The sequence below is a fragment of the Amphiura filiformis genome, chromosome 9, assembly GCF_039555335.1.
Source record: "Amphiura filiformis chromosome 9, Afil_fr2py, whole genome shotgun sequence".
In the NCBI taxonomy this organism is placed as follows: Eukaryota; Metazoa; Echinodermata; class Ophiuroidea; order Amphilepidida; family Amphiuridae; genus Amphiura; species Amphiura filiformis.
The window spans coordinates 63,867,223-63,885,557 of record NC_092636.1 but is presented as its reverse complement, the minus strand read 5'-3'; the positions used below and the strand labels follow the sequence as shown (position 1 = coordinate 63,885,557).

At 33.7% G+C, this 18,335-nt stretch overlaps 1 non-coding gene across 1 annotated transcript; it reads left to right on the top strand.

The window, feature by feature from the left end:
• Positions 1-17,845: 17,845 nt before the first annotated feature.
• Positions 17,846-17,927, top strand: Trnas-gcu (transfer RNA serine (anticodon GCU)). The gene has a single exon. It is a non-coding gene; the product is annotated as a tRNA-Ser (tRNA).
• Positions 17,928-18,335: the final 408 nt, after the last annotated feature.

The following is an 18,335-nucleotide window of genomic DNA, read 5'->3' as shown; positions in this document are numbered from 1 at the left end:
GATCTACTTTACTGCAGAAGTAAATTAACATGTTGTTTTCGCTTTATGTTTAATATGAAAAGATGGCTAAAGTACATGTAGATAGCATTTCAACATAAAAGCTTCCGCTCTTGATACCTCTTTTACACGAATTACAAATAAAAAATGCATTGAATTTTATCAAGACCTATACAACTAGCTGTCTACTTGAACATAACTTTGGTACATAATCTTGTTTTTCTTAGAACAAATAATACCCATACGGTATTTAATTTTAAGAGTGAGGACTTGATTTAAAATAATCAAATTCTTGTCGGAACTACTCATGAACCATCAAAACTTTTAATATATTAAAATATTGTACTTTAAGGAGTTGTATTTTAAATTTAAGCACTTAATATATTTTTTTTAATTCACTCTGATCAATCATATGCTTCCGACGTAATTGGAGCCAACAAACTGTTATTTCTCTACATACTGCGTTTGCTGTTTCTGTGAGTATTGTCTATGAAGAGTGTAGATGCAAAAAGCGATATATCCATTTTGAGATATACATTGGGGTGTCGTAAAGCTAGCATTATAGGACAGATGTCGTTAGCCTTAACGCACACAGTTTGAAAATGGCAGGTCCCAGTTTCATTTTTAAAACGAGTGCAAAGACCCAATTTTTAGAATTGAATATGTGTATAATTTCCACTATTATAATATAATTTGGACAACTTGTCAAAAACAAGGATATGTACCAAATTCATATATTTCAGCAGGTAGCTAAATAGTCGTGATAAAAAATTCAATAAATATATCTGCAATCAAATGTTTATGATACATGGTTGTGTTTTAAATAAAACCAAAGATCAAACACTATTTTGAGACAATTACTATAGCACCTGATGCATCCGAATAGTGTGCACGTCAGCAAATACTTCCGTCATGCTTGTTGATACTTTATATCCGTGTTTATTATCTGTACAATACTAAATTAGACTTCTTCTGCCACATAAGATAATCGAAGACATACATTTATGGCAAAGTTCCTTTAAAACATTTTGATGTTTAAAAGAAAACACAAGTTCATCTTCGGCCAAATAATCTTTCACATATTACGCCATACATAAATGTGCCTATTCCCATTCAATTCTGGTGCGATTGGGTTGAACAATCGTATAATGTTCAGTTAATATTCGTTATTCTTTTATACCTCGGAAGCTTCAGGTTTTACACACAAATTTTATTGGGATTAACCTTCCCACTCGATTATTTCTAAAAGATAATCACGCTTCCTTAGCCTGTGCATTAAATAGCGTTATTTTATTTTATTCTAAAAACACTTTCATTTTGGCGTGCTGCGGTGTAGTTTCACATTATCTGTCGAATGTATTTCTAAGTGGGAACAAAACATTCTTAATTTTTTTGACATCTGATTGAATAACGCGGCGTATACATACAAATATGAGACGACATAACATATAAATCAATTTAGATTACAAAGAGCGCACATAACTCATTCTTTACAGAAATTAGACTGATATCTCTCTTCAATTCATACAAATTATTAAATACTAAATCCAATATTGGCAGTGATCTAATTTGAGATTCAAGTCAACGCTGGTAGCTAAATCCACTAATCTTCTACCTGGTTGGTGTCAAGTTATCGAAATGTTGGTATTTTTCTAAAGAATGTTATCTTTGAGATGCTTGAAATCCAGTCATCGCCTGTATAAACAGCAAGCTTCGATCCTATTTGTGAAGCAGACAATCATGGTTATATGACCTGAGCCCTATTTATGACGGGTTCATTTCTGCAAATACTAGTGTTTTATATAGTAAAGAGTTAAATACTCGAAAGGTCCTCTCCAATTATAAAACACACAGTGGTGGCACCAGGATTTTTTCTGGGAGGGGCAAAGTGAATTTCAGGGGTGACAAAATCGACAAATTTTGCGCAAAATTGCCGCAAAAAGTGGAAATATATGTAATTTGGGAGGTTTTGCTTCAAAGGTGGAGGGGGAGGCAAACTGGGAGGGGGTACAAGAAAAATATTTGGGGGAAAATGCCCCCCTTGCCGCCACTGAAACACATGAAACAGGTCTTACGTTTTTAACGTGTGTGCGTTAAGGCTAACGACGTCTGCCCCAAAATACTAGCTTTATCCGACACCCTACATGTACTTTAAAAAATCCAATGTATATATTAACTCAAAATGGATATCGCTTTTTGCATTTGAACTCTTCATAGACAATACTCACAGAAACAGCAAACGCAGTATATCGAGAAGTACTAGGTTGTTGACTTCAATTAATATATCGGAAGGATATGAGTGACCAGAGTGAATACCCAAAATAAGGCTCGAAAATATAAAAAAATATTAAGTGCTTAAATTTAAAATACAACTCCTTAAAGTACAATATTTCAATATTTTAAAAGTTTTGATGGTTCATGAGTAGTTCCGACAAGTAATTGATTATTTTAAATCAAGTCCCCGGTCTTAAAATTAAATATGGGTATTATAATTATTGTCCTACAAAAAACAAGATTATGTACCAAAGTTATGTTCAAGTAGACAGCTGGCTGTATAGGTCTTGATCAAATTCAATGTATTTGCAATTCTAGTAGGTATCAAGAGCGGAAGCTTTTATGTCGAAATGCTATCTACATGTACTTTAGCCATCTTATCATGTTAAACATAAAGCGAAAACATCATGTTAATTTACTTATCCAGTGAAGTAGATCCTAAAACGAGGAACCTTTGATGTTGGTGTGCATACTTTTTACCCAATTTTACGAATTTATCCGAAAGCAGAATTAATTCGTTAAGCTTGATACTAATGCATGATAAAAGATTCTAAAGTATTTTCCAATTAAGCATTCGAATACTTCCAAAAATAAAGTCATGAAATTTACTACATTCAAGAAAGGTCTTGATTTAAATAGTAAAGCTGATAAGCTGAATCATTGTGCCCTTTCTGATAGAAAGTGTTTCCACACATGAGGTCCAATGTTAATTTTAAGAGGAGCAGCCATTTTGGATTTAACCCTTGTTGACAGTGACAGCTAGAGGTCACAAATTACTCGTCAGATTCGTCTTTTAGGTAAAATTTCACTTTTTACTTGTACATGCGTGAACTTTTTCTGATTCTTTTCAGCTATACAAACAATTTACACCATTTCTTTCAAAATTGTGTTCTGTAACGTGATCTGAAATGGCAGCTCATAACCGAGCGGCTCTGGTGCATGATTGATTTTAACTGACTGATTTTATCTGCTTCTTTCTGATATTCTTTCCCGGGATTCTTTCATTCTAGTTCCAAACTGTCTTCCTGTTTCCTCAACATAATGTGTGGGTACAGTTGCGACATGGAATTTCATACACACACCCTGATGTTTCACTTATGTCCCTTTTTTCAGATCACGTTGCAGAACATAATCACATCATAGACTGGGAGGGGGCCAAAATTCTTCATCGTGACTCAATCTTTGGATCAGGAGGCGCAACGAGCAAGCTATGAACAATGAGGGGGCACGGCTTATTTTCTCAGTCATGCATACAACCAGCTTATCCAGGAAAAATCAACTGGCAACACTACAGCTAAGACTAGTAGTTCTAGTGCTGGATACAGCTCAGTCAAGATGAAGCAACCAGCCAGTAAGGTTGCGAAACGTCACTACCAATTGTGAGTACCTGGATTTGTTACGAGAACGCTAGTAATAATTTATATAGAATCTCTTCAATGAAGTAGTTTAGAAAACAAGTTCTATAATGTTTTGTGGTTCTTATGTCAAGATGTGTCATTTGCCACCATTTTTGACAAAATCAGAATAAATGTTTGCCCCTTTACAACCTAAACCGTGTCATTTTACCTAAAATGGGTTTTTATGTAGAAGTTTTTATACCTTTGGCTCTTTTGTTATTCCTTGTGATCAGACGATAAATTTGGTATATCTTTCAAGAAGATAGGAGCATTTTCATTTTTATCCATGATTGACTTTTCATGACCTCTAGCCGTTGCTGGGGTCAAATCCAAAATAGCTCTACGTTTTAAAATCAACATTGCACCTTGTACTTCATGTGTGCATGGAAACTCTTGTGCTTCTATCAGGGAGTGTACAATAGCTCCCAGTTTGGGTGCTTAGCATCTGCACTAAAAGTGATATACTGTCATTAATTTAATTAATCATTCAATTTCAACACCCAAAACGTAATTAATCATTTAATTTATCATTTAATTAATTCATAATCAATTAAATTAATTCATAATTTAATTCATCATTCCATTTATCATTTAATTTTGACACCCAAAGCGTAAGACGAATTTATCGATATTTAACAAAGAAGTTGAGATTAAAGAAACCCGACCCTGTTTCTGAATTCGTCTCGAAATGATTTTATTCATGTTCAGTAATAGGGCACCCTGGAATAAACGGAACGCGTGCCAAACAAACTATATCAGGATGTTTTAAACACAGATTAGGGAACATTAGTACGAATTATTTTCAAGAAAAATCTATTTCGAAAGCAAAAATCTATTTTTTTTTGCTTTAATATCAATTTTCTTTGCAATGTTGATAAGTTGATTAGTTTTCTAGAACTTTATAGGATCTTAAGATATCTGGTATATCCACAAAATATTAAAGTGGATATACATGCATGCTGCTGTTAAGAGCTATTCAAAATGCGTATAACTGTAAATTATTATATATTTACCTTGTATCTCACAAACGTGGAAAACAAAGACAAATGAACTAATAGAAATATAATTTCGTAATTTTACTAATATTATACTAGTATTTATAGTCACAATATTTCAAACATTGAATTATTCAAGAAATTGCTTTGAATCGGGGGTTATATGAGTGTGAATCAGTTCACAGATTTATAGTGCCAGAAGATGTTATTATGGTAAAACATAATAAATAGTCAAATTAGATTACTTAGGGTACATCACAATAAATATTAAATCGGTTCAAGTGGCTAGTTAAGAGGTAGGGTAATGGAAATACAATATTTAGAATCATATCTAAGAACACGGGATACCCACCTTTCGCACAATAAAGATTATCTATTTCAGGCAAAAAATCATTGAAGTATCAGAAATTGACCAGTGCATTGCTAAATTTGTAATGTAAATGTATGAACTAATATAAGAGCATGATAATAAAGTTCTAATTGTGTTGCAAGAGTGGACCAAAACTAACGACATGAATAATTCAGCTTAGAGTTCTGTAGTGTGTATTAAAATGGTACGGTTATCATGTGTGATCTCTGTGCAGAATGCTTGGAACCATATTGGATTATTCTCAGGTTTAGTGACGGAAGATTCTAGAATACGCCAAAAGTGCACAGTTTCACAAAAAAGGTATATTGGTCTTCTATCGAGCGGAACTGTGATTTAGGTTAATCAAGTTTTCAAAGTATATGATTTGTAGAATGAACTTTTGCAAAACATCAAGTTTTTTATTTTTCAATAATATATTGATTTAGATAATGAAAATCGAACAAGCAAACAGAATAGATACTCGACTGATGTAACATCCTGTAGTTGCCCTTTAAGTAGGTTAATCCATAGATGGATAAATTGAATGGATTGCACATCAAATCCAAATTATCATCAGTAATGATGTTGATCAATATACTTTCCATGTATCGTTTGAAACATAAACATTGCTAGTGGCATCAGGTTCACTCGCAGTGGGTATTGGATGGCTCAACGTGGGCTTACCCTATCTGGATGTATCTCGCATTATTTTATGTCGTGGAATATTTCACTGACTTAACTCATACAGTTATTTATTTGAACCATTTCCTAATATCCAACTTATACTATACTGTACATGTCTGTGGCCTAGGTGTTTTTATGACTTCCCTTTCAATAACGCTTCATCAGTTACTGTTGGCCAATTTTCAATGCATCTTCTTCTGGTAATCCATTTAAAGATCTAACGATTTAACGATCTACGAACGTGTATATATTTAGCTTTTGATTCTAAAGGAGTCTGCAAATGCAAACCTGTTTACTTGATTGACAATATAAAATAATTAAACTCAAAATACTCAGCTAGATTTGTTCATGTAATACCTAACCCGGGTATATAACACAAGGTTTACATAATCTTGTTTGATCTTGATACATGAAGTAACATGAAAACATGATTTTACATAATGTTGATTATAAAAAAAAATACTATATCAAGATAACAATTAGTGGGTTTTTAGCGGGTTCGCCGTCGGACAAGTTTAGAACGGTCAAGCTTGAAGACTGCCCCTTGTGAACGGCTCTTTACAGGGCCACCAAACCTTTAAAATCAGCAGATAGGCGAGGTCTGCTTGTTTCTGTAGACAAGGGGCAGTCTTCAGTGAACGGCTCTTTTCAGAACCACCAAAACCTTTAAATTAGCAGATAGGCGAGATCTGCTTGTTCTCTGTTGACAAGGAGCAGTCTTCAGTGAACGGCTCTTTTCAGAGCCATCAGTAGGCAAGGGGCGGTCTACATGTCTCATCCTTAGGTACTTTGTCCTGAAGAAGTCAGAGCTACTCCTGACGAAAGCTAGACGGTAAAAACCCACTAATTGTTATGAATTCCCGTCGTAAAAGCCTATCCCACAATTTATATCAAAATAATTGAGATTCATATCAACTTTTAAAGCATCCAAGTACAATGATCCACAGATCAGGTCAAAACCATTCGTCGGCGTTTGAGTCTCTTGACAATCAGTAATATCACGCTTGTAAGTAATTTGAAATATGATCCTATTCAAAAGCAAACTCTATTCAGTGCGTTACTTTATTAGTTCTGTTCAATTAAGCATTTCCGGTGATATATTAGTAAAGTGGTTCAGACTAGTATGTCATATTGTAATTGAAGATCCACATTACAATAGTGTTATACATATGCAATAAGGTTTATAAGAGCATTATATTTATAATGCTTTTATAATTCCAATTATACAACAATCGTAGCAATTGTAACATTTAGCTAATATTGCTAAGCCCTCATATATTAAATACTTTTTCAATCGATGAGTCTCGGTTCAATCAGATCGACCTACTTGTATTTGTTCAACTTCTTCAATTTTTTGCTTGCTTGTAGATATAAAAGATTTGCTGTTAGCAATTGTATAATAACTTACCAACATCAATTTTATTATAGGCAGATGAAATCCCAAAGTTAAAACAACTTAGTACCATTCTTCTACCAAAATTTACCCCAACAAGTTATACGCGTTAACAAAGGGTTCGAGAATGGTTTTTTTGTGTGTGTTTATTATTGTTTTCCAAAACAAAACAGTTAAAAATATAGGGCGAAAGAAACTGAAATATTTTTTCCGATCTTGGTGATCATGGTGATTAATAAACAACAAGAAGACGATACATGTAAAATAATGTCAAGACTATTATATTATGTCCCAACTGACCAACAGAGAACCACAGAATGGATACAAATATGTCACACTAACCAAGGGTAAATTTATAAACAGCAAAAATGTGACACAACATCTAATGGGGTAAAAACAATTAAATACACAAAAAACCCAACGTGTCTTTTTGAAACGTTGGGTTTTAACTTCCCCAATTGGATATTGTATGGCTTCAAAAATAAACAAATAAATTACTATAAGATTTCAGCCGGTAAAATGTTCCAAGAAATAAAACAATGTTGAATGTGTATGCGAGAGACATGAGGATATAGAAACCCTGTATTACACTATCCAGTGCAACATGCAAGTGAACCAGATGTGGTGTGATGATTGGCTGTAAAATATCGTATACTAGCCACTAGCAATGTTTATGTTTCACACGATACATAAAAACAGCAGATTGCTGATGACAATATTGGATTTGATGTGCAACCCATATCATGAATCCATCCATGGATTAACCTACTTAAAGTGAATCCTCTATGCTACGTCCATTGGGTATTCTGTTTTCAAGCTTTCCATATACACTTTAAGTTTAATTAAAATACAATTACCTGACCTGATGAATTACAAGTTTGAAGTACAAAATAAAAGTATTAAAATGAATTTAATAATTCATTAATGAATTTAATAATTCATTTGAGCAAAGCTGCAAATTCTTTAATTTATCCCAAGCTGAAGCAATCGGTTATGGAATATGGAAACTGCACCAAGCGTAAGTGACACTTAAGAATGCCTTAAGGGTATACGAAGTATTGTTGGTCGAAGCAGCCAAAAATCGATTTTCATTATCTGAATCAATATATTATTGAAAAATAACACTTTGATGTTTTGCAAAATTTCATTCTACAAATCATATACTTTGAAAACGTGCTTAATTTATTGTTGTTAATGAGTTACGTACGTTTTACAAAAGTGTTGTTGTTTCAGCCATCTTTACAACATAACTCAAGAACCACAGGACCTACAAAAGTATATCTGTGATATTTGAATTCTTCTACACGCTCGCTACATGAATTGAGCAATGCAATTTTTGCTAAAGCTCACTACCATTCGCAAGATGCTGCGAACTACTTTTTGTTTTGGCTGCTTCGACCAACAATACATCGTATACCCTAAATCATCTTTCAAATCACACTTTCCGGTGCCAATATACTTTCAAACGGGCTAAATTTGCATAAACAGAAACAAGGAATGCAAATACTATGATTAAAAAAACTAGTATTATTCTACAACGCCGTAGAAACTTCGAATTGGACAAGTTAAAACTTTTCCGCTATGACTAAAAATGGATTTAATTTGTGATGAACTGGTAAATTCTTACTAAGTCTCTAACTCGTATGAACCTTGAAGTAACAGGGTTTTTAGGGGTTATCATTAATGTCATATAAAAAGGTTCCCTGTTTTTGTTGTAGCTTACTAATCTGCTTCCCAGGGGATATTTCTATATTTATATCGTTTAAGCCTTAGAAGTGTAGAAGTGATTCAGTGACCTACAAAACCAGCTAAAAACTTGACTTACTTTGAAGAGCGGATTTTGAAGAATGACTTTTTTACGAGTTGTAATCTATAATGACATGTACAATACAGTAAGCCAAAGAATTAAGGTACCAGTTGTTTTCACCCCTGTATATCCTAAATAAAGAATAAATATGTCAAAATTAAAACAAGCAACCTTTAGCTCTGGTTTAAGACCACATTTGTTGAAATTGGTTGAGAATTAAATAAACGGTGATCTAGAACCTAATGAAGAAACGAAATCAAAAGTTGCACTTGTTCCAATCAATTAAAGCACGCCGCTATACGCGCTGGTTTGAATGTGCTAATCAATGGGCTATTCCAGAAATTAACGGCACCTACCCTAAAGAAGACATGGGATTCCCAATAAGTTTGAGTTTTCCCATGTCTTCTTTAGGGGTAAAAAGCCGTCCTCAGCAATTGCGAGCACCAACATGCGAGGGGGGTATACACCCCCCCCCCCCACACACACACACACACCCATTTGAACATGAGAGTCCGTCATCATTATTTTTAGAATCCAATTAAATATTCATAGCTGATTGATCATTGATTATCGGTTATCGACTATCGATTAACACCATCTCAAACGCTGCTTACCAGCGTGCTAAGGTATAAGACTGTGATGAAATCCGTAGGCATGATACTCTATGTACTACTGCTGGCTATGATCTCTCCTTTGTTTTTTCTTATTTCATTTGTCTTATGATTTACGAGGTCAGATCTTAAAAAAGATTAAGATTTTCCCATGTCTTCTTTAGGGGGAGAGCCAAAAATATCTGGATGCGCCCAATGGAAGCACAGCGCTAGTTCTCTTGTTCGCGAACGCTTTGGCTTTTTGCATCTTCGTGTGTTTATTTCTTGAACAATTTCAACGAATGGGGTTTTAAATTTGAGCTAAAAGATGCAGCTATTGGCTGTTTGTTCCAATTATGAAATGTCTGTTTTTGTTTAGGATATACAGGGGGTGAAAATAACTGAACCCAAAATAAGTAGGTTCAGGTCATACATCCATGTTTGAACGTTTTAGCAATGGAAAGAAACATCCCAAAGATAATATTCTTTCGAATGTGTTCTACATACCAACATTTAGATAACTAGACGTCAACCAGGTAGAAGATTACTAATTGGTGGATTTGGCTACCGGCATTTATTTTGTTCCATATGAATCTTAAATTAGATCACTACAATATGGATTCAATATCTAATCAATGTTATGAATTGAAGAGAAATATTAATCTACTTTATGTAAAGAATGAGGTCAAATTGCACTCTTTGCATTCTGAATTGATTTATATGTTATCCTCATACATCTGTATACCACATCGTTCATCAATCAATATCAAAACAAGGATGTTGTGTTCTCACTTACAAATACATTCGACAGGTGATTTGAAAATATGATTGGCGCAGGATCTGCGTCTGCCTTTGATATTCAAAAGTACTTTTGACGTCATAGAAATTTTTCAGTAATCTCTATAACAGCAGTACAATATGAAGCTAATTTCAATTGATGTGTATATTTTAATAGAAACTGTACGGCCAAACTCTTCCTCTTCCAATATGCAAGGATATTCTTATTTCACTGCAAAATATATTTATCTAAAAACATACTTGACGAAATTGAAGCAACATTCAAATACATGTAGCTTATTTATAAACTCCTCAACAAAAGTTGCGAAAGTTTTTTCAAGCATCTATATTATCTCAGATTATTTTTGACATGTTTATATTGGGGGAAACACACTGTAACAGAGACAATTGGCATTAATTTTACTAAATCTCAAAGTGAAAGTACATTATGGCATTTAATACAGAAGAGTTTCTGAAAATTATACATTAGAAGAAGTTTGAGGAGTTGAAAAAGCCTGATTTCCTGGAATTTGGCAAATATTACAACTTTAATGTAAAGCAGGCTACTAGAAAGCAAGTAATCAAAAATGTCTTGATTTATGCTTTTGGTTGATGACGAGGTTTTCCCTTTTGGACTAGAAAGTTGAGGTAGAAACTGAAATTGGTGGAGATGCAGTTAAACTGATAGACCTATGGAAGAAAAAGAAAAAATAGCAAAATTGGAAGTGGAAGATAAGGAGAAACAACCGAAGCTAAATTTGGAAAGAACAAGAAATCGAGGCAAAATAAAAATATGAACAAGATAAATTAGACACACTAGGTGAAAAATACTCACCAAGTTTCCCCTCAAAGTCAGGCTTTGATGTTACAAAGTATGTCAAGCTTGTGCCTAAAAAGGAGGTAGATAAGTATTTTCAATACTTTGAAAAGATTGCTACAAATTTGAAATGGCCTAAGGAGTATTGGACCCTGCTACAAAGTAGTTTCATGGGGAAGGCCAGAGAGATCTACTCATCTCTGTCAATAGACAAGTGTAATGATTATGAAGAAGTCAAACAGGCGGTCCTAACGGCTTACGAGCTGGTGCCTGAAGCATATAGACAGAAATATTTAGAGGTTCAAGAAAGCAAGCAGACCAAGCTTAGATTGAATTTGCTTGAGAAAAAGAACAATTAATGTTTGATAGGTGTCTCGGCTTAAAATAAATGAAAGATGATTTTGGCCAACTTAGGCAATTAGTTCTCATATAAGAATTTAAAAGATGTGCCCACGCTGACAGTAAAACTAATTTGGGTGAGAATGCGAGCAAAATCAAAACTTTGCATGAGGCAGCAACAATGGCAGATGACTATGGTTTAACTTAATACTTGAACTCCGGTACATTTTGTCATCACAGAAGTTAGTGAAACCTGCATAACCAACCTAAAGGTAAAGGGACCTCAGGGGGTTTAAATAGTAAACCAAAAAGTGGAACTAACTTTAAACCCAAAATTACTTGCAAATACTGTAAGAGAACAGGACATACGATGACTCAGTGTTATTTCTTAAAAACCAAAGAATCAAAAAGGCAGCAACCATCTACCAATGATACTGTAGGATGTGCAGTATCACTTTGGTCAAAGGAGCCAATAGCAGTCAGTCAAATACAGGCTCATGGCAGACATAAGATCTGCAATTTCGATATTTACGCTATACATCCTAACGTCATTTATGTTTCTCCTGCTTTAGAAACATTTTCTTTATTATGCTTTCCATGCATGCCAGTATACCTAATTCAAATACTGTACATATAGGGGGCGCTGCTTACATGATTTGTGATAAGTAGAAAATGTATGATAGTAGGTAAGAGATACATTTTATACATAAAATACTGAATGGCAATTTTAATGACTATATATCCTTCACTTTTAAGCAATTTATAAACATTTTATATACTTTCGCTATGATCGCTGAATGGGCCTTTAAGATTAAAGAGGCTATAAAAGGATGTTGACAATACGTTATTGCTCATATTTTAACCTTAGAGCTATTAAAATTCCGAAATTTTTCCGTCGTTTCTTATACACATAGTGTGTCCATTATGAAAGGAAGCGAAAGGAAAAAATACTGTCAGCTTGAAAGATTTTGTATTGCTTCACCATGACAAATAATCAACCGTAAACCACAATTAAATTAGCCGTAGTGGATAAGTGTGATGCTTGGTTCACTATTAATGCCTACTTTCCTTGGGAAGAGGCGGATTCGAATTCACTGAAACCATCGCCACAAATCCACTTCATCTGACCTACGGTATCCAATGTACACCTTGCGGTTGCAAAGGCCAAAATAGCCAGAGACTTCTGCACTTGACGGTTCCTCTAAGCCAGTATCAACTACACCAGGAAATCATTATAAGCCTAAAGGACTGACTGCTTACCTGCGCACATAATAGCGAATGACAGGTCACATGTCCAACAGACATAATAAAAATAATAACACCAACATCACGATATGGTATTTTTCTTCAGATATTAGCATAAAGAGCGGATTATCTTAAGCTCAAGGTCAGGACAAAATTTCCTTGTATTTGTTAGGGAAATATGGGAATATATGTAAACCATGTAAACAAGGGTTCCATAAATTTACATCCCTGGAAAGCGGAACCTGTCGTGATGGCCTCAACAATACAGCTGTATCAAGAGTAGACATTTGAGATAGAAATCGGTCAAGCAATGCAACCGGCAGACTTTGTATCTGCCGTTGTTGCACTGTAAGTCGATCTTATCAGGCAATTAAATATCCAACAGACTAGACATTTCACCATTAAAAAAACGTTTTCTTTGGAGACATCCATTCATTAGTTTCGTGTACTACTAGCATGCAAATGGCTGGTATAATTAGGAGACGCTCTTTCGAGATTTGGTATTTTAAGGTAATACACAATTTTAAAGTGTTGCGATTTGGTAGTTCACAACATCTTGCGAATGGTAGTGAGTTTCGGCAAAAATTGCATTGCTCATTTCCTTGCGAGCGTGTAGAAGAATTTAAATATCACAGAAATGCTTTTATAGGTCCTGCTGTTCTTGAGTTATGTTGTAAAGAGGGCTAAAACAACAACACTTTTGTAAAATGTACATAACTCATTAACAACAATAAATTAAGCAAGTTTTCAAAGTATATGATTTGTAGAATGAACTTTTGCAAAACATCAAAGTGTTATTTTTCACTAATATATTGATTTAGACAATAAAAATCTTTTTTTTTGGCTGCTTCGACCAACAATACCCTGTCTACCCTTAAGTACGAAGTACGACTTCAATGAACTACACTGAATATATCATGAAACTGTGTCAATACATGGCAGTTACTGTAAGAAGACAATGCAAGATTTTAATCGTTATTTCTTTATTTCAAATTAAAATTTTGCAGAAACATCCTGAAGGTATCCTGTATCACAGAACTGCCTGGCGGACATTTTGATAAAACTCTTACAAATCTTACAACTAATTTCAGATCTTACAGTAACATGAGCCATAATGTGAAAATCAATCATGTTCCCCAATTCTCCTTGAAGGTAATTTAGCTAACGTTGACATTCGCTATGCGGAAATAAATTAAATTGATTTTGAAGAACTACCAATTTAAACGTATATTACACGGCATTTCACTGTTAACCCTAAAGGGGAATCGTTATCTCTATTTAAGTAACCAACCGCGGGCGGCCAGGTGACACCATAAAGCATGCAACGACCACTATGTATCGACTTGTCCATGCGGTTAAGAACCGGCAAGTGAGCCTTGGACATTGCATGGAGCTCTTCTTTAAGATCAACTTATAAGCCACTATAATACGAAAAGCTGCTAGCTGGCTTTCAAGTCAATATGAGACCTAATTCTGACAAACACTTCCCCATAGCATGATATGGTAATGTTGTCTCGCACAACAACCATGTCAACGGCTTAACTTAACTTAACTTGTTGCAAGACGACTACAAAAGTAGGGTTGGTATTTTGGTTAAAAAAACAACACGAACAACACTATTTAGAGCAGGATACCATTATAAATAAATTGCTAACAAACTTAACGTTATCGGTTTTTAATATAACGAACCTACGACAATTAACCGTATTATATAGGCTGGTTTTACAGGGTCCGTTTCTGAGAAAGTCTAAATGTGAATTAAGTAATATAACCATGGTAAAAAAATGTTTCAATGGTTCAGATTTCTACAACAGCTCTCTACTTGAAACACGTACTAGGGACGATTTAGGTCACTGAGAACATGAGAGCAATGCGAACCGTCAACGAGGAGAAGGATGGGGGAGAATTTTAAATCTCTTGACAAAAGTCAAGTGCATTTACTACTAGATGTAAGCAATACGCAACTTCGTTAAAGAAATACTTTAAACGTAGTTTAAACAAAAGAAGGCAGCTGTTGAATTTAACAAGAGCTAATGCGGTAACTTGATTAAATAGCGTCATTATGCAGATGGCTTGGCGATGTACTTGCCTCACTGGGTTCGTATATTTTAGTCAGGATTGGGACACACTAAGACGGAAGAAGGTACGAATCTTCTAATATTTCTGTGGAAGTAATATTTTAACACAACGTCCTGTAATAGTTTTGAATAGAAAACTATATATCGACAAAGGTTTAAAAATAACAACTGTATTAAAATGATCATTGTCATTATAAAATTTAGAAATCCTCAGTTTGGGTTTGTATATTTATAATGACTGCTAAACCAGTTACCACTAAACTTAAGGAAGCGTTATGTTAAATCAGAAGTAAATGAAATCGTTAAAAACAGTTACCCAACACCAATCTACGACAAAATGATTGGTGTATTTTCAATATCCACTATGTTAGATTCAGTCTTTGCCGCGTTTGCTTTATTAAGGTTTTCTGATTTCCTATGATAGTCGGAGAAATGAGCATGTCCAACTGATATTTGTACTCAAATATTGAGACAAATAAAGCTGACACACAAGAAAAGTATGGGTTCTATAAAGAATATCCCATGGCTTATGCACCTTCGTTCCATAACCATTAACCCAGCAAACACAAAACGTTTTCGACATCATTCGCAAAAGGTTATAAAAGGTTGTCAGAAAACGTTTAAATGTCGGGTTATATAAAGGGTATAAAACGTTTTCATAACATTAAATAACATTTGTTGGTAATTTACTGCACAGCAAACACAAATGTTTTACAGAAAACATTTAAATCTCGGGTTATATAAAGGGTATAAAAACGTTTTAATAACATTCCAAAAACATTTTTGAAAACTTGGTACAAATCATTCTAAACAGGATGTTATTTTGGGGTTGAAAAAATATTTTGAAAAAAATGTTTGCCCAAAATATTTACAATAACGTTTTTAAAATGTTTTCACGACCTTTATATAACCCGACATTTAAATGTTATTAAAACGTTTAGTAAAAAACATTTTAAGAACATTTCTGTATTTGCTGGGTGCAAATATTTTAATATAATGTTATTTAAGTGTTGACAGAATATTTGGCAAAATATGTTTGCAAAAATAGTTTACAATGACATTTCGAAAACATTTTAAAAATATTGTTGTAGTGTGTTTTTATACAAAACGTTTTAAAACGATTTCAAGACCTTTATATAACCCGACATTTTAATGTTATTAAAACGTTTTTACCTAAACCAAAACCCAAAATATAACTTATTTAAAACGTTTTTAAAACGTTTTTGTGTTTGCTGGGAAGGTATAGGACATTTTTTATTTTTGCTATAGCCCCCGAATGAAATGTATTTAATTAATTTATGGGCATTTTAGTGTCTAAAATGGCCCAAAATGAGTGCCGTCCATTTCTAATCGTCACCCCCATAGACTTTACATGTAAAATAAAAAGGCTCATAAAAATTTAATAGCACCTAGTTCGGATGTAAAATTCACACAAAATGCTTTTTGAGTGATTACAAAGATAATTAAATACTTTTCATGCGGGGGCTATGTGGAATTTTTTTTAATGTATTCCTTGTACAATGAAATTTCACAATACAATGTCCATTGGAAACAAAGGTGTATGATTTACGCCCATTATGCTTATATTTTCAATGGAGGGGCACTTTTTTAGTTACTCTTTCAATTATGTGACATATTTCACCAATGTTAAGGGCTTAATTTCTGCAGATTTTAGGTTGTGCATACAAATAAAACAGTAATAATTTCATACAATCTTCCCTTGTACGGTGAATGGAAACTGCCTATACACACAAGCATACATTTCGGAATACAGTTAACGCACAATGAGTACCTAACACGATCTAATTTTTGAAATATGACTTTTAAAACCCCTAAATGATGATAAATTATGAACGTTATAGGTTATTTCCAAAGCTCTGAGTAATATTTAATTTGATTCTGTATCTCTGTTAACAATTAAAATCTATTTTATGAGAGAACTTTGGGAATCCCCTCTCATGCATAAGTTGATAAAAAAACAAATTGAATCTTATCTAATTTTGGATTGTTGGGAATCTCCTGTTCTCGAGAATGTTCATTGTATTGTAACATTATAAAAATCCCCGAGATTGCAAAGTGAATTTGACACCATTATGGGAGTTAAATTATAAATGTTAATGTTTATACTTATTCTTGGGCAGTTCCCAATTACATCATGTTGTGAAAGTAGTAATTGGCTACTTATAGAATTTATGCTTGGTATATAAGTAGACGTCTTTATCAAAGTATCAAAAATCAAAAACAGAATTGAAATCGGACGTAATGTCAATTCTATGATGCTCGTAAATGGTATGAAACCCTGTCGCAAATAGCTATATAATGCCAAAATTGGAACATTTCGAGATTTTGAAGACTTGCTTGACAAGGCAGCATTAATTTAAGTATCACAAATTTCTCGTTTGAGAAAGCTAAATTTAAAAAAATCTCTCATTGAATAATTATAATAAATCAAACAAATTTGTGCAATTTCAGCCAATCTGCAGACAAATAAAAGTCCAACTGATCAATCATATGCAAAACTAATGCCAATAGAAAACCGTATATGATATCAGGGTGTGTGTTTTGTTTTGCACACATATGCCTATGCAAAGTTCTTTCATTTGATAATAAACAAATATACAAAACTTAATTTATTATGCAAATTAGCTAATTACAGCTAATTATGTATTCATGCTATCATTTTGTAAATTAGGCATGTGTAATTTTGGCCTTTTTCAATATTTTATTAATGTTCTATTCATACATCGTAAACGAGTCAAATATGAACATGTTATGATATTGAATAAAGAAACTGCAGTGAATTACTTAAATACAATAAACAAAATACAAAGTTTGACATTTTTACGGTGTCTAGAATAGAATTTTCAATTTGTTCTGTAAACATTGTATGTATAACCATTATTCAAAGCTAAATCCGAAAAATAAAAATAAAAATTAATTTGCAATGAGACTCTAAATTAACATTTCGTGTTGTGATGTTTGATCATCGAGCTATTAATAGCTATTAGTAGCATGTGTTAGTATCATTATTATTATCATAGTACCGATTATGAGCTAATTTTGCAATATATGAAGTAACTATTCAAATCTGCGAATGTGTACTGACGAGGTGGCCGAGTGGTTAAGGCGATGGACTGCTAATCCATTGTGCTCTGCACGCGTGGGTTCGAATCCCATCCTCGTCGCATTTATCTTTTTCGTATCCCATCCTCGTCGATTCTGTTTTTCTTTGAATAAGTGATTAGCGTCTGATCTGAATCGCATCTTCGATATATTTTTCTTGTTTTTAAAGTAGTGTATAATGACCTATTAATTCAGCATGTATATTAAAATGACGTGGTGTCACGATGAGGTTAGCATTTATTCCGTATTGAAAACCGTGTTCCGATGGATCTGCACTCGACCGGCCTTAGTGAGGATGTAACAGGATGAATGCACCTTTTCGATAAATTCCATAAACCTTTTCGGGTAGACCTCTGGTGTCACTACGCCGACGCGCACATTGCTACAGTCAGTGTTTTAGTTAGAAAAACATTTTATTGTAATTTTCTGCTATGCACGCAAAGGGCCTGTACATTTAATATCCGCGCCTA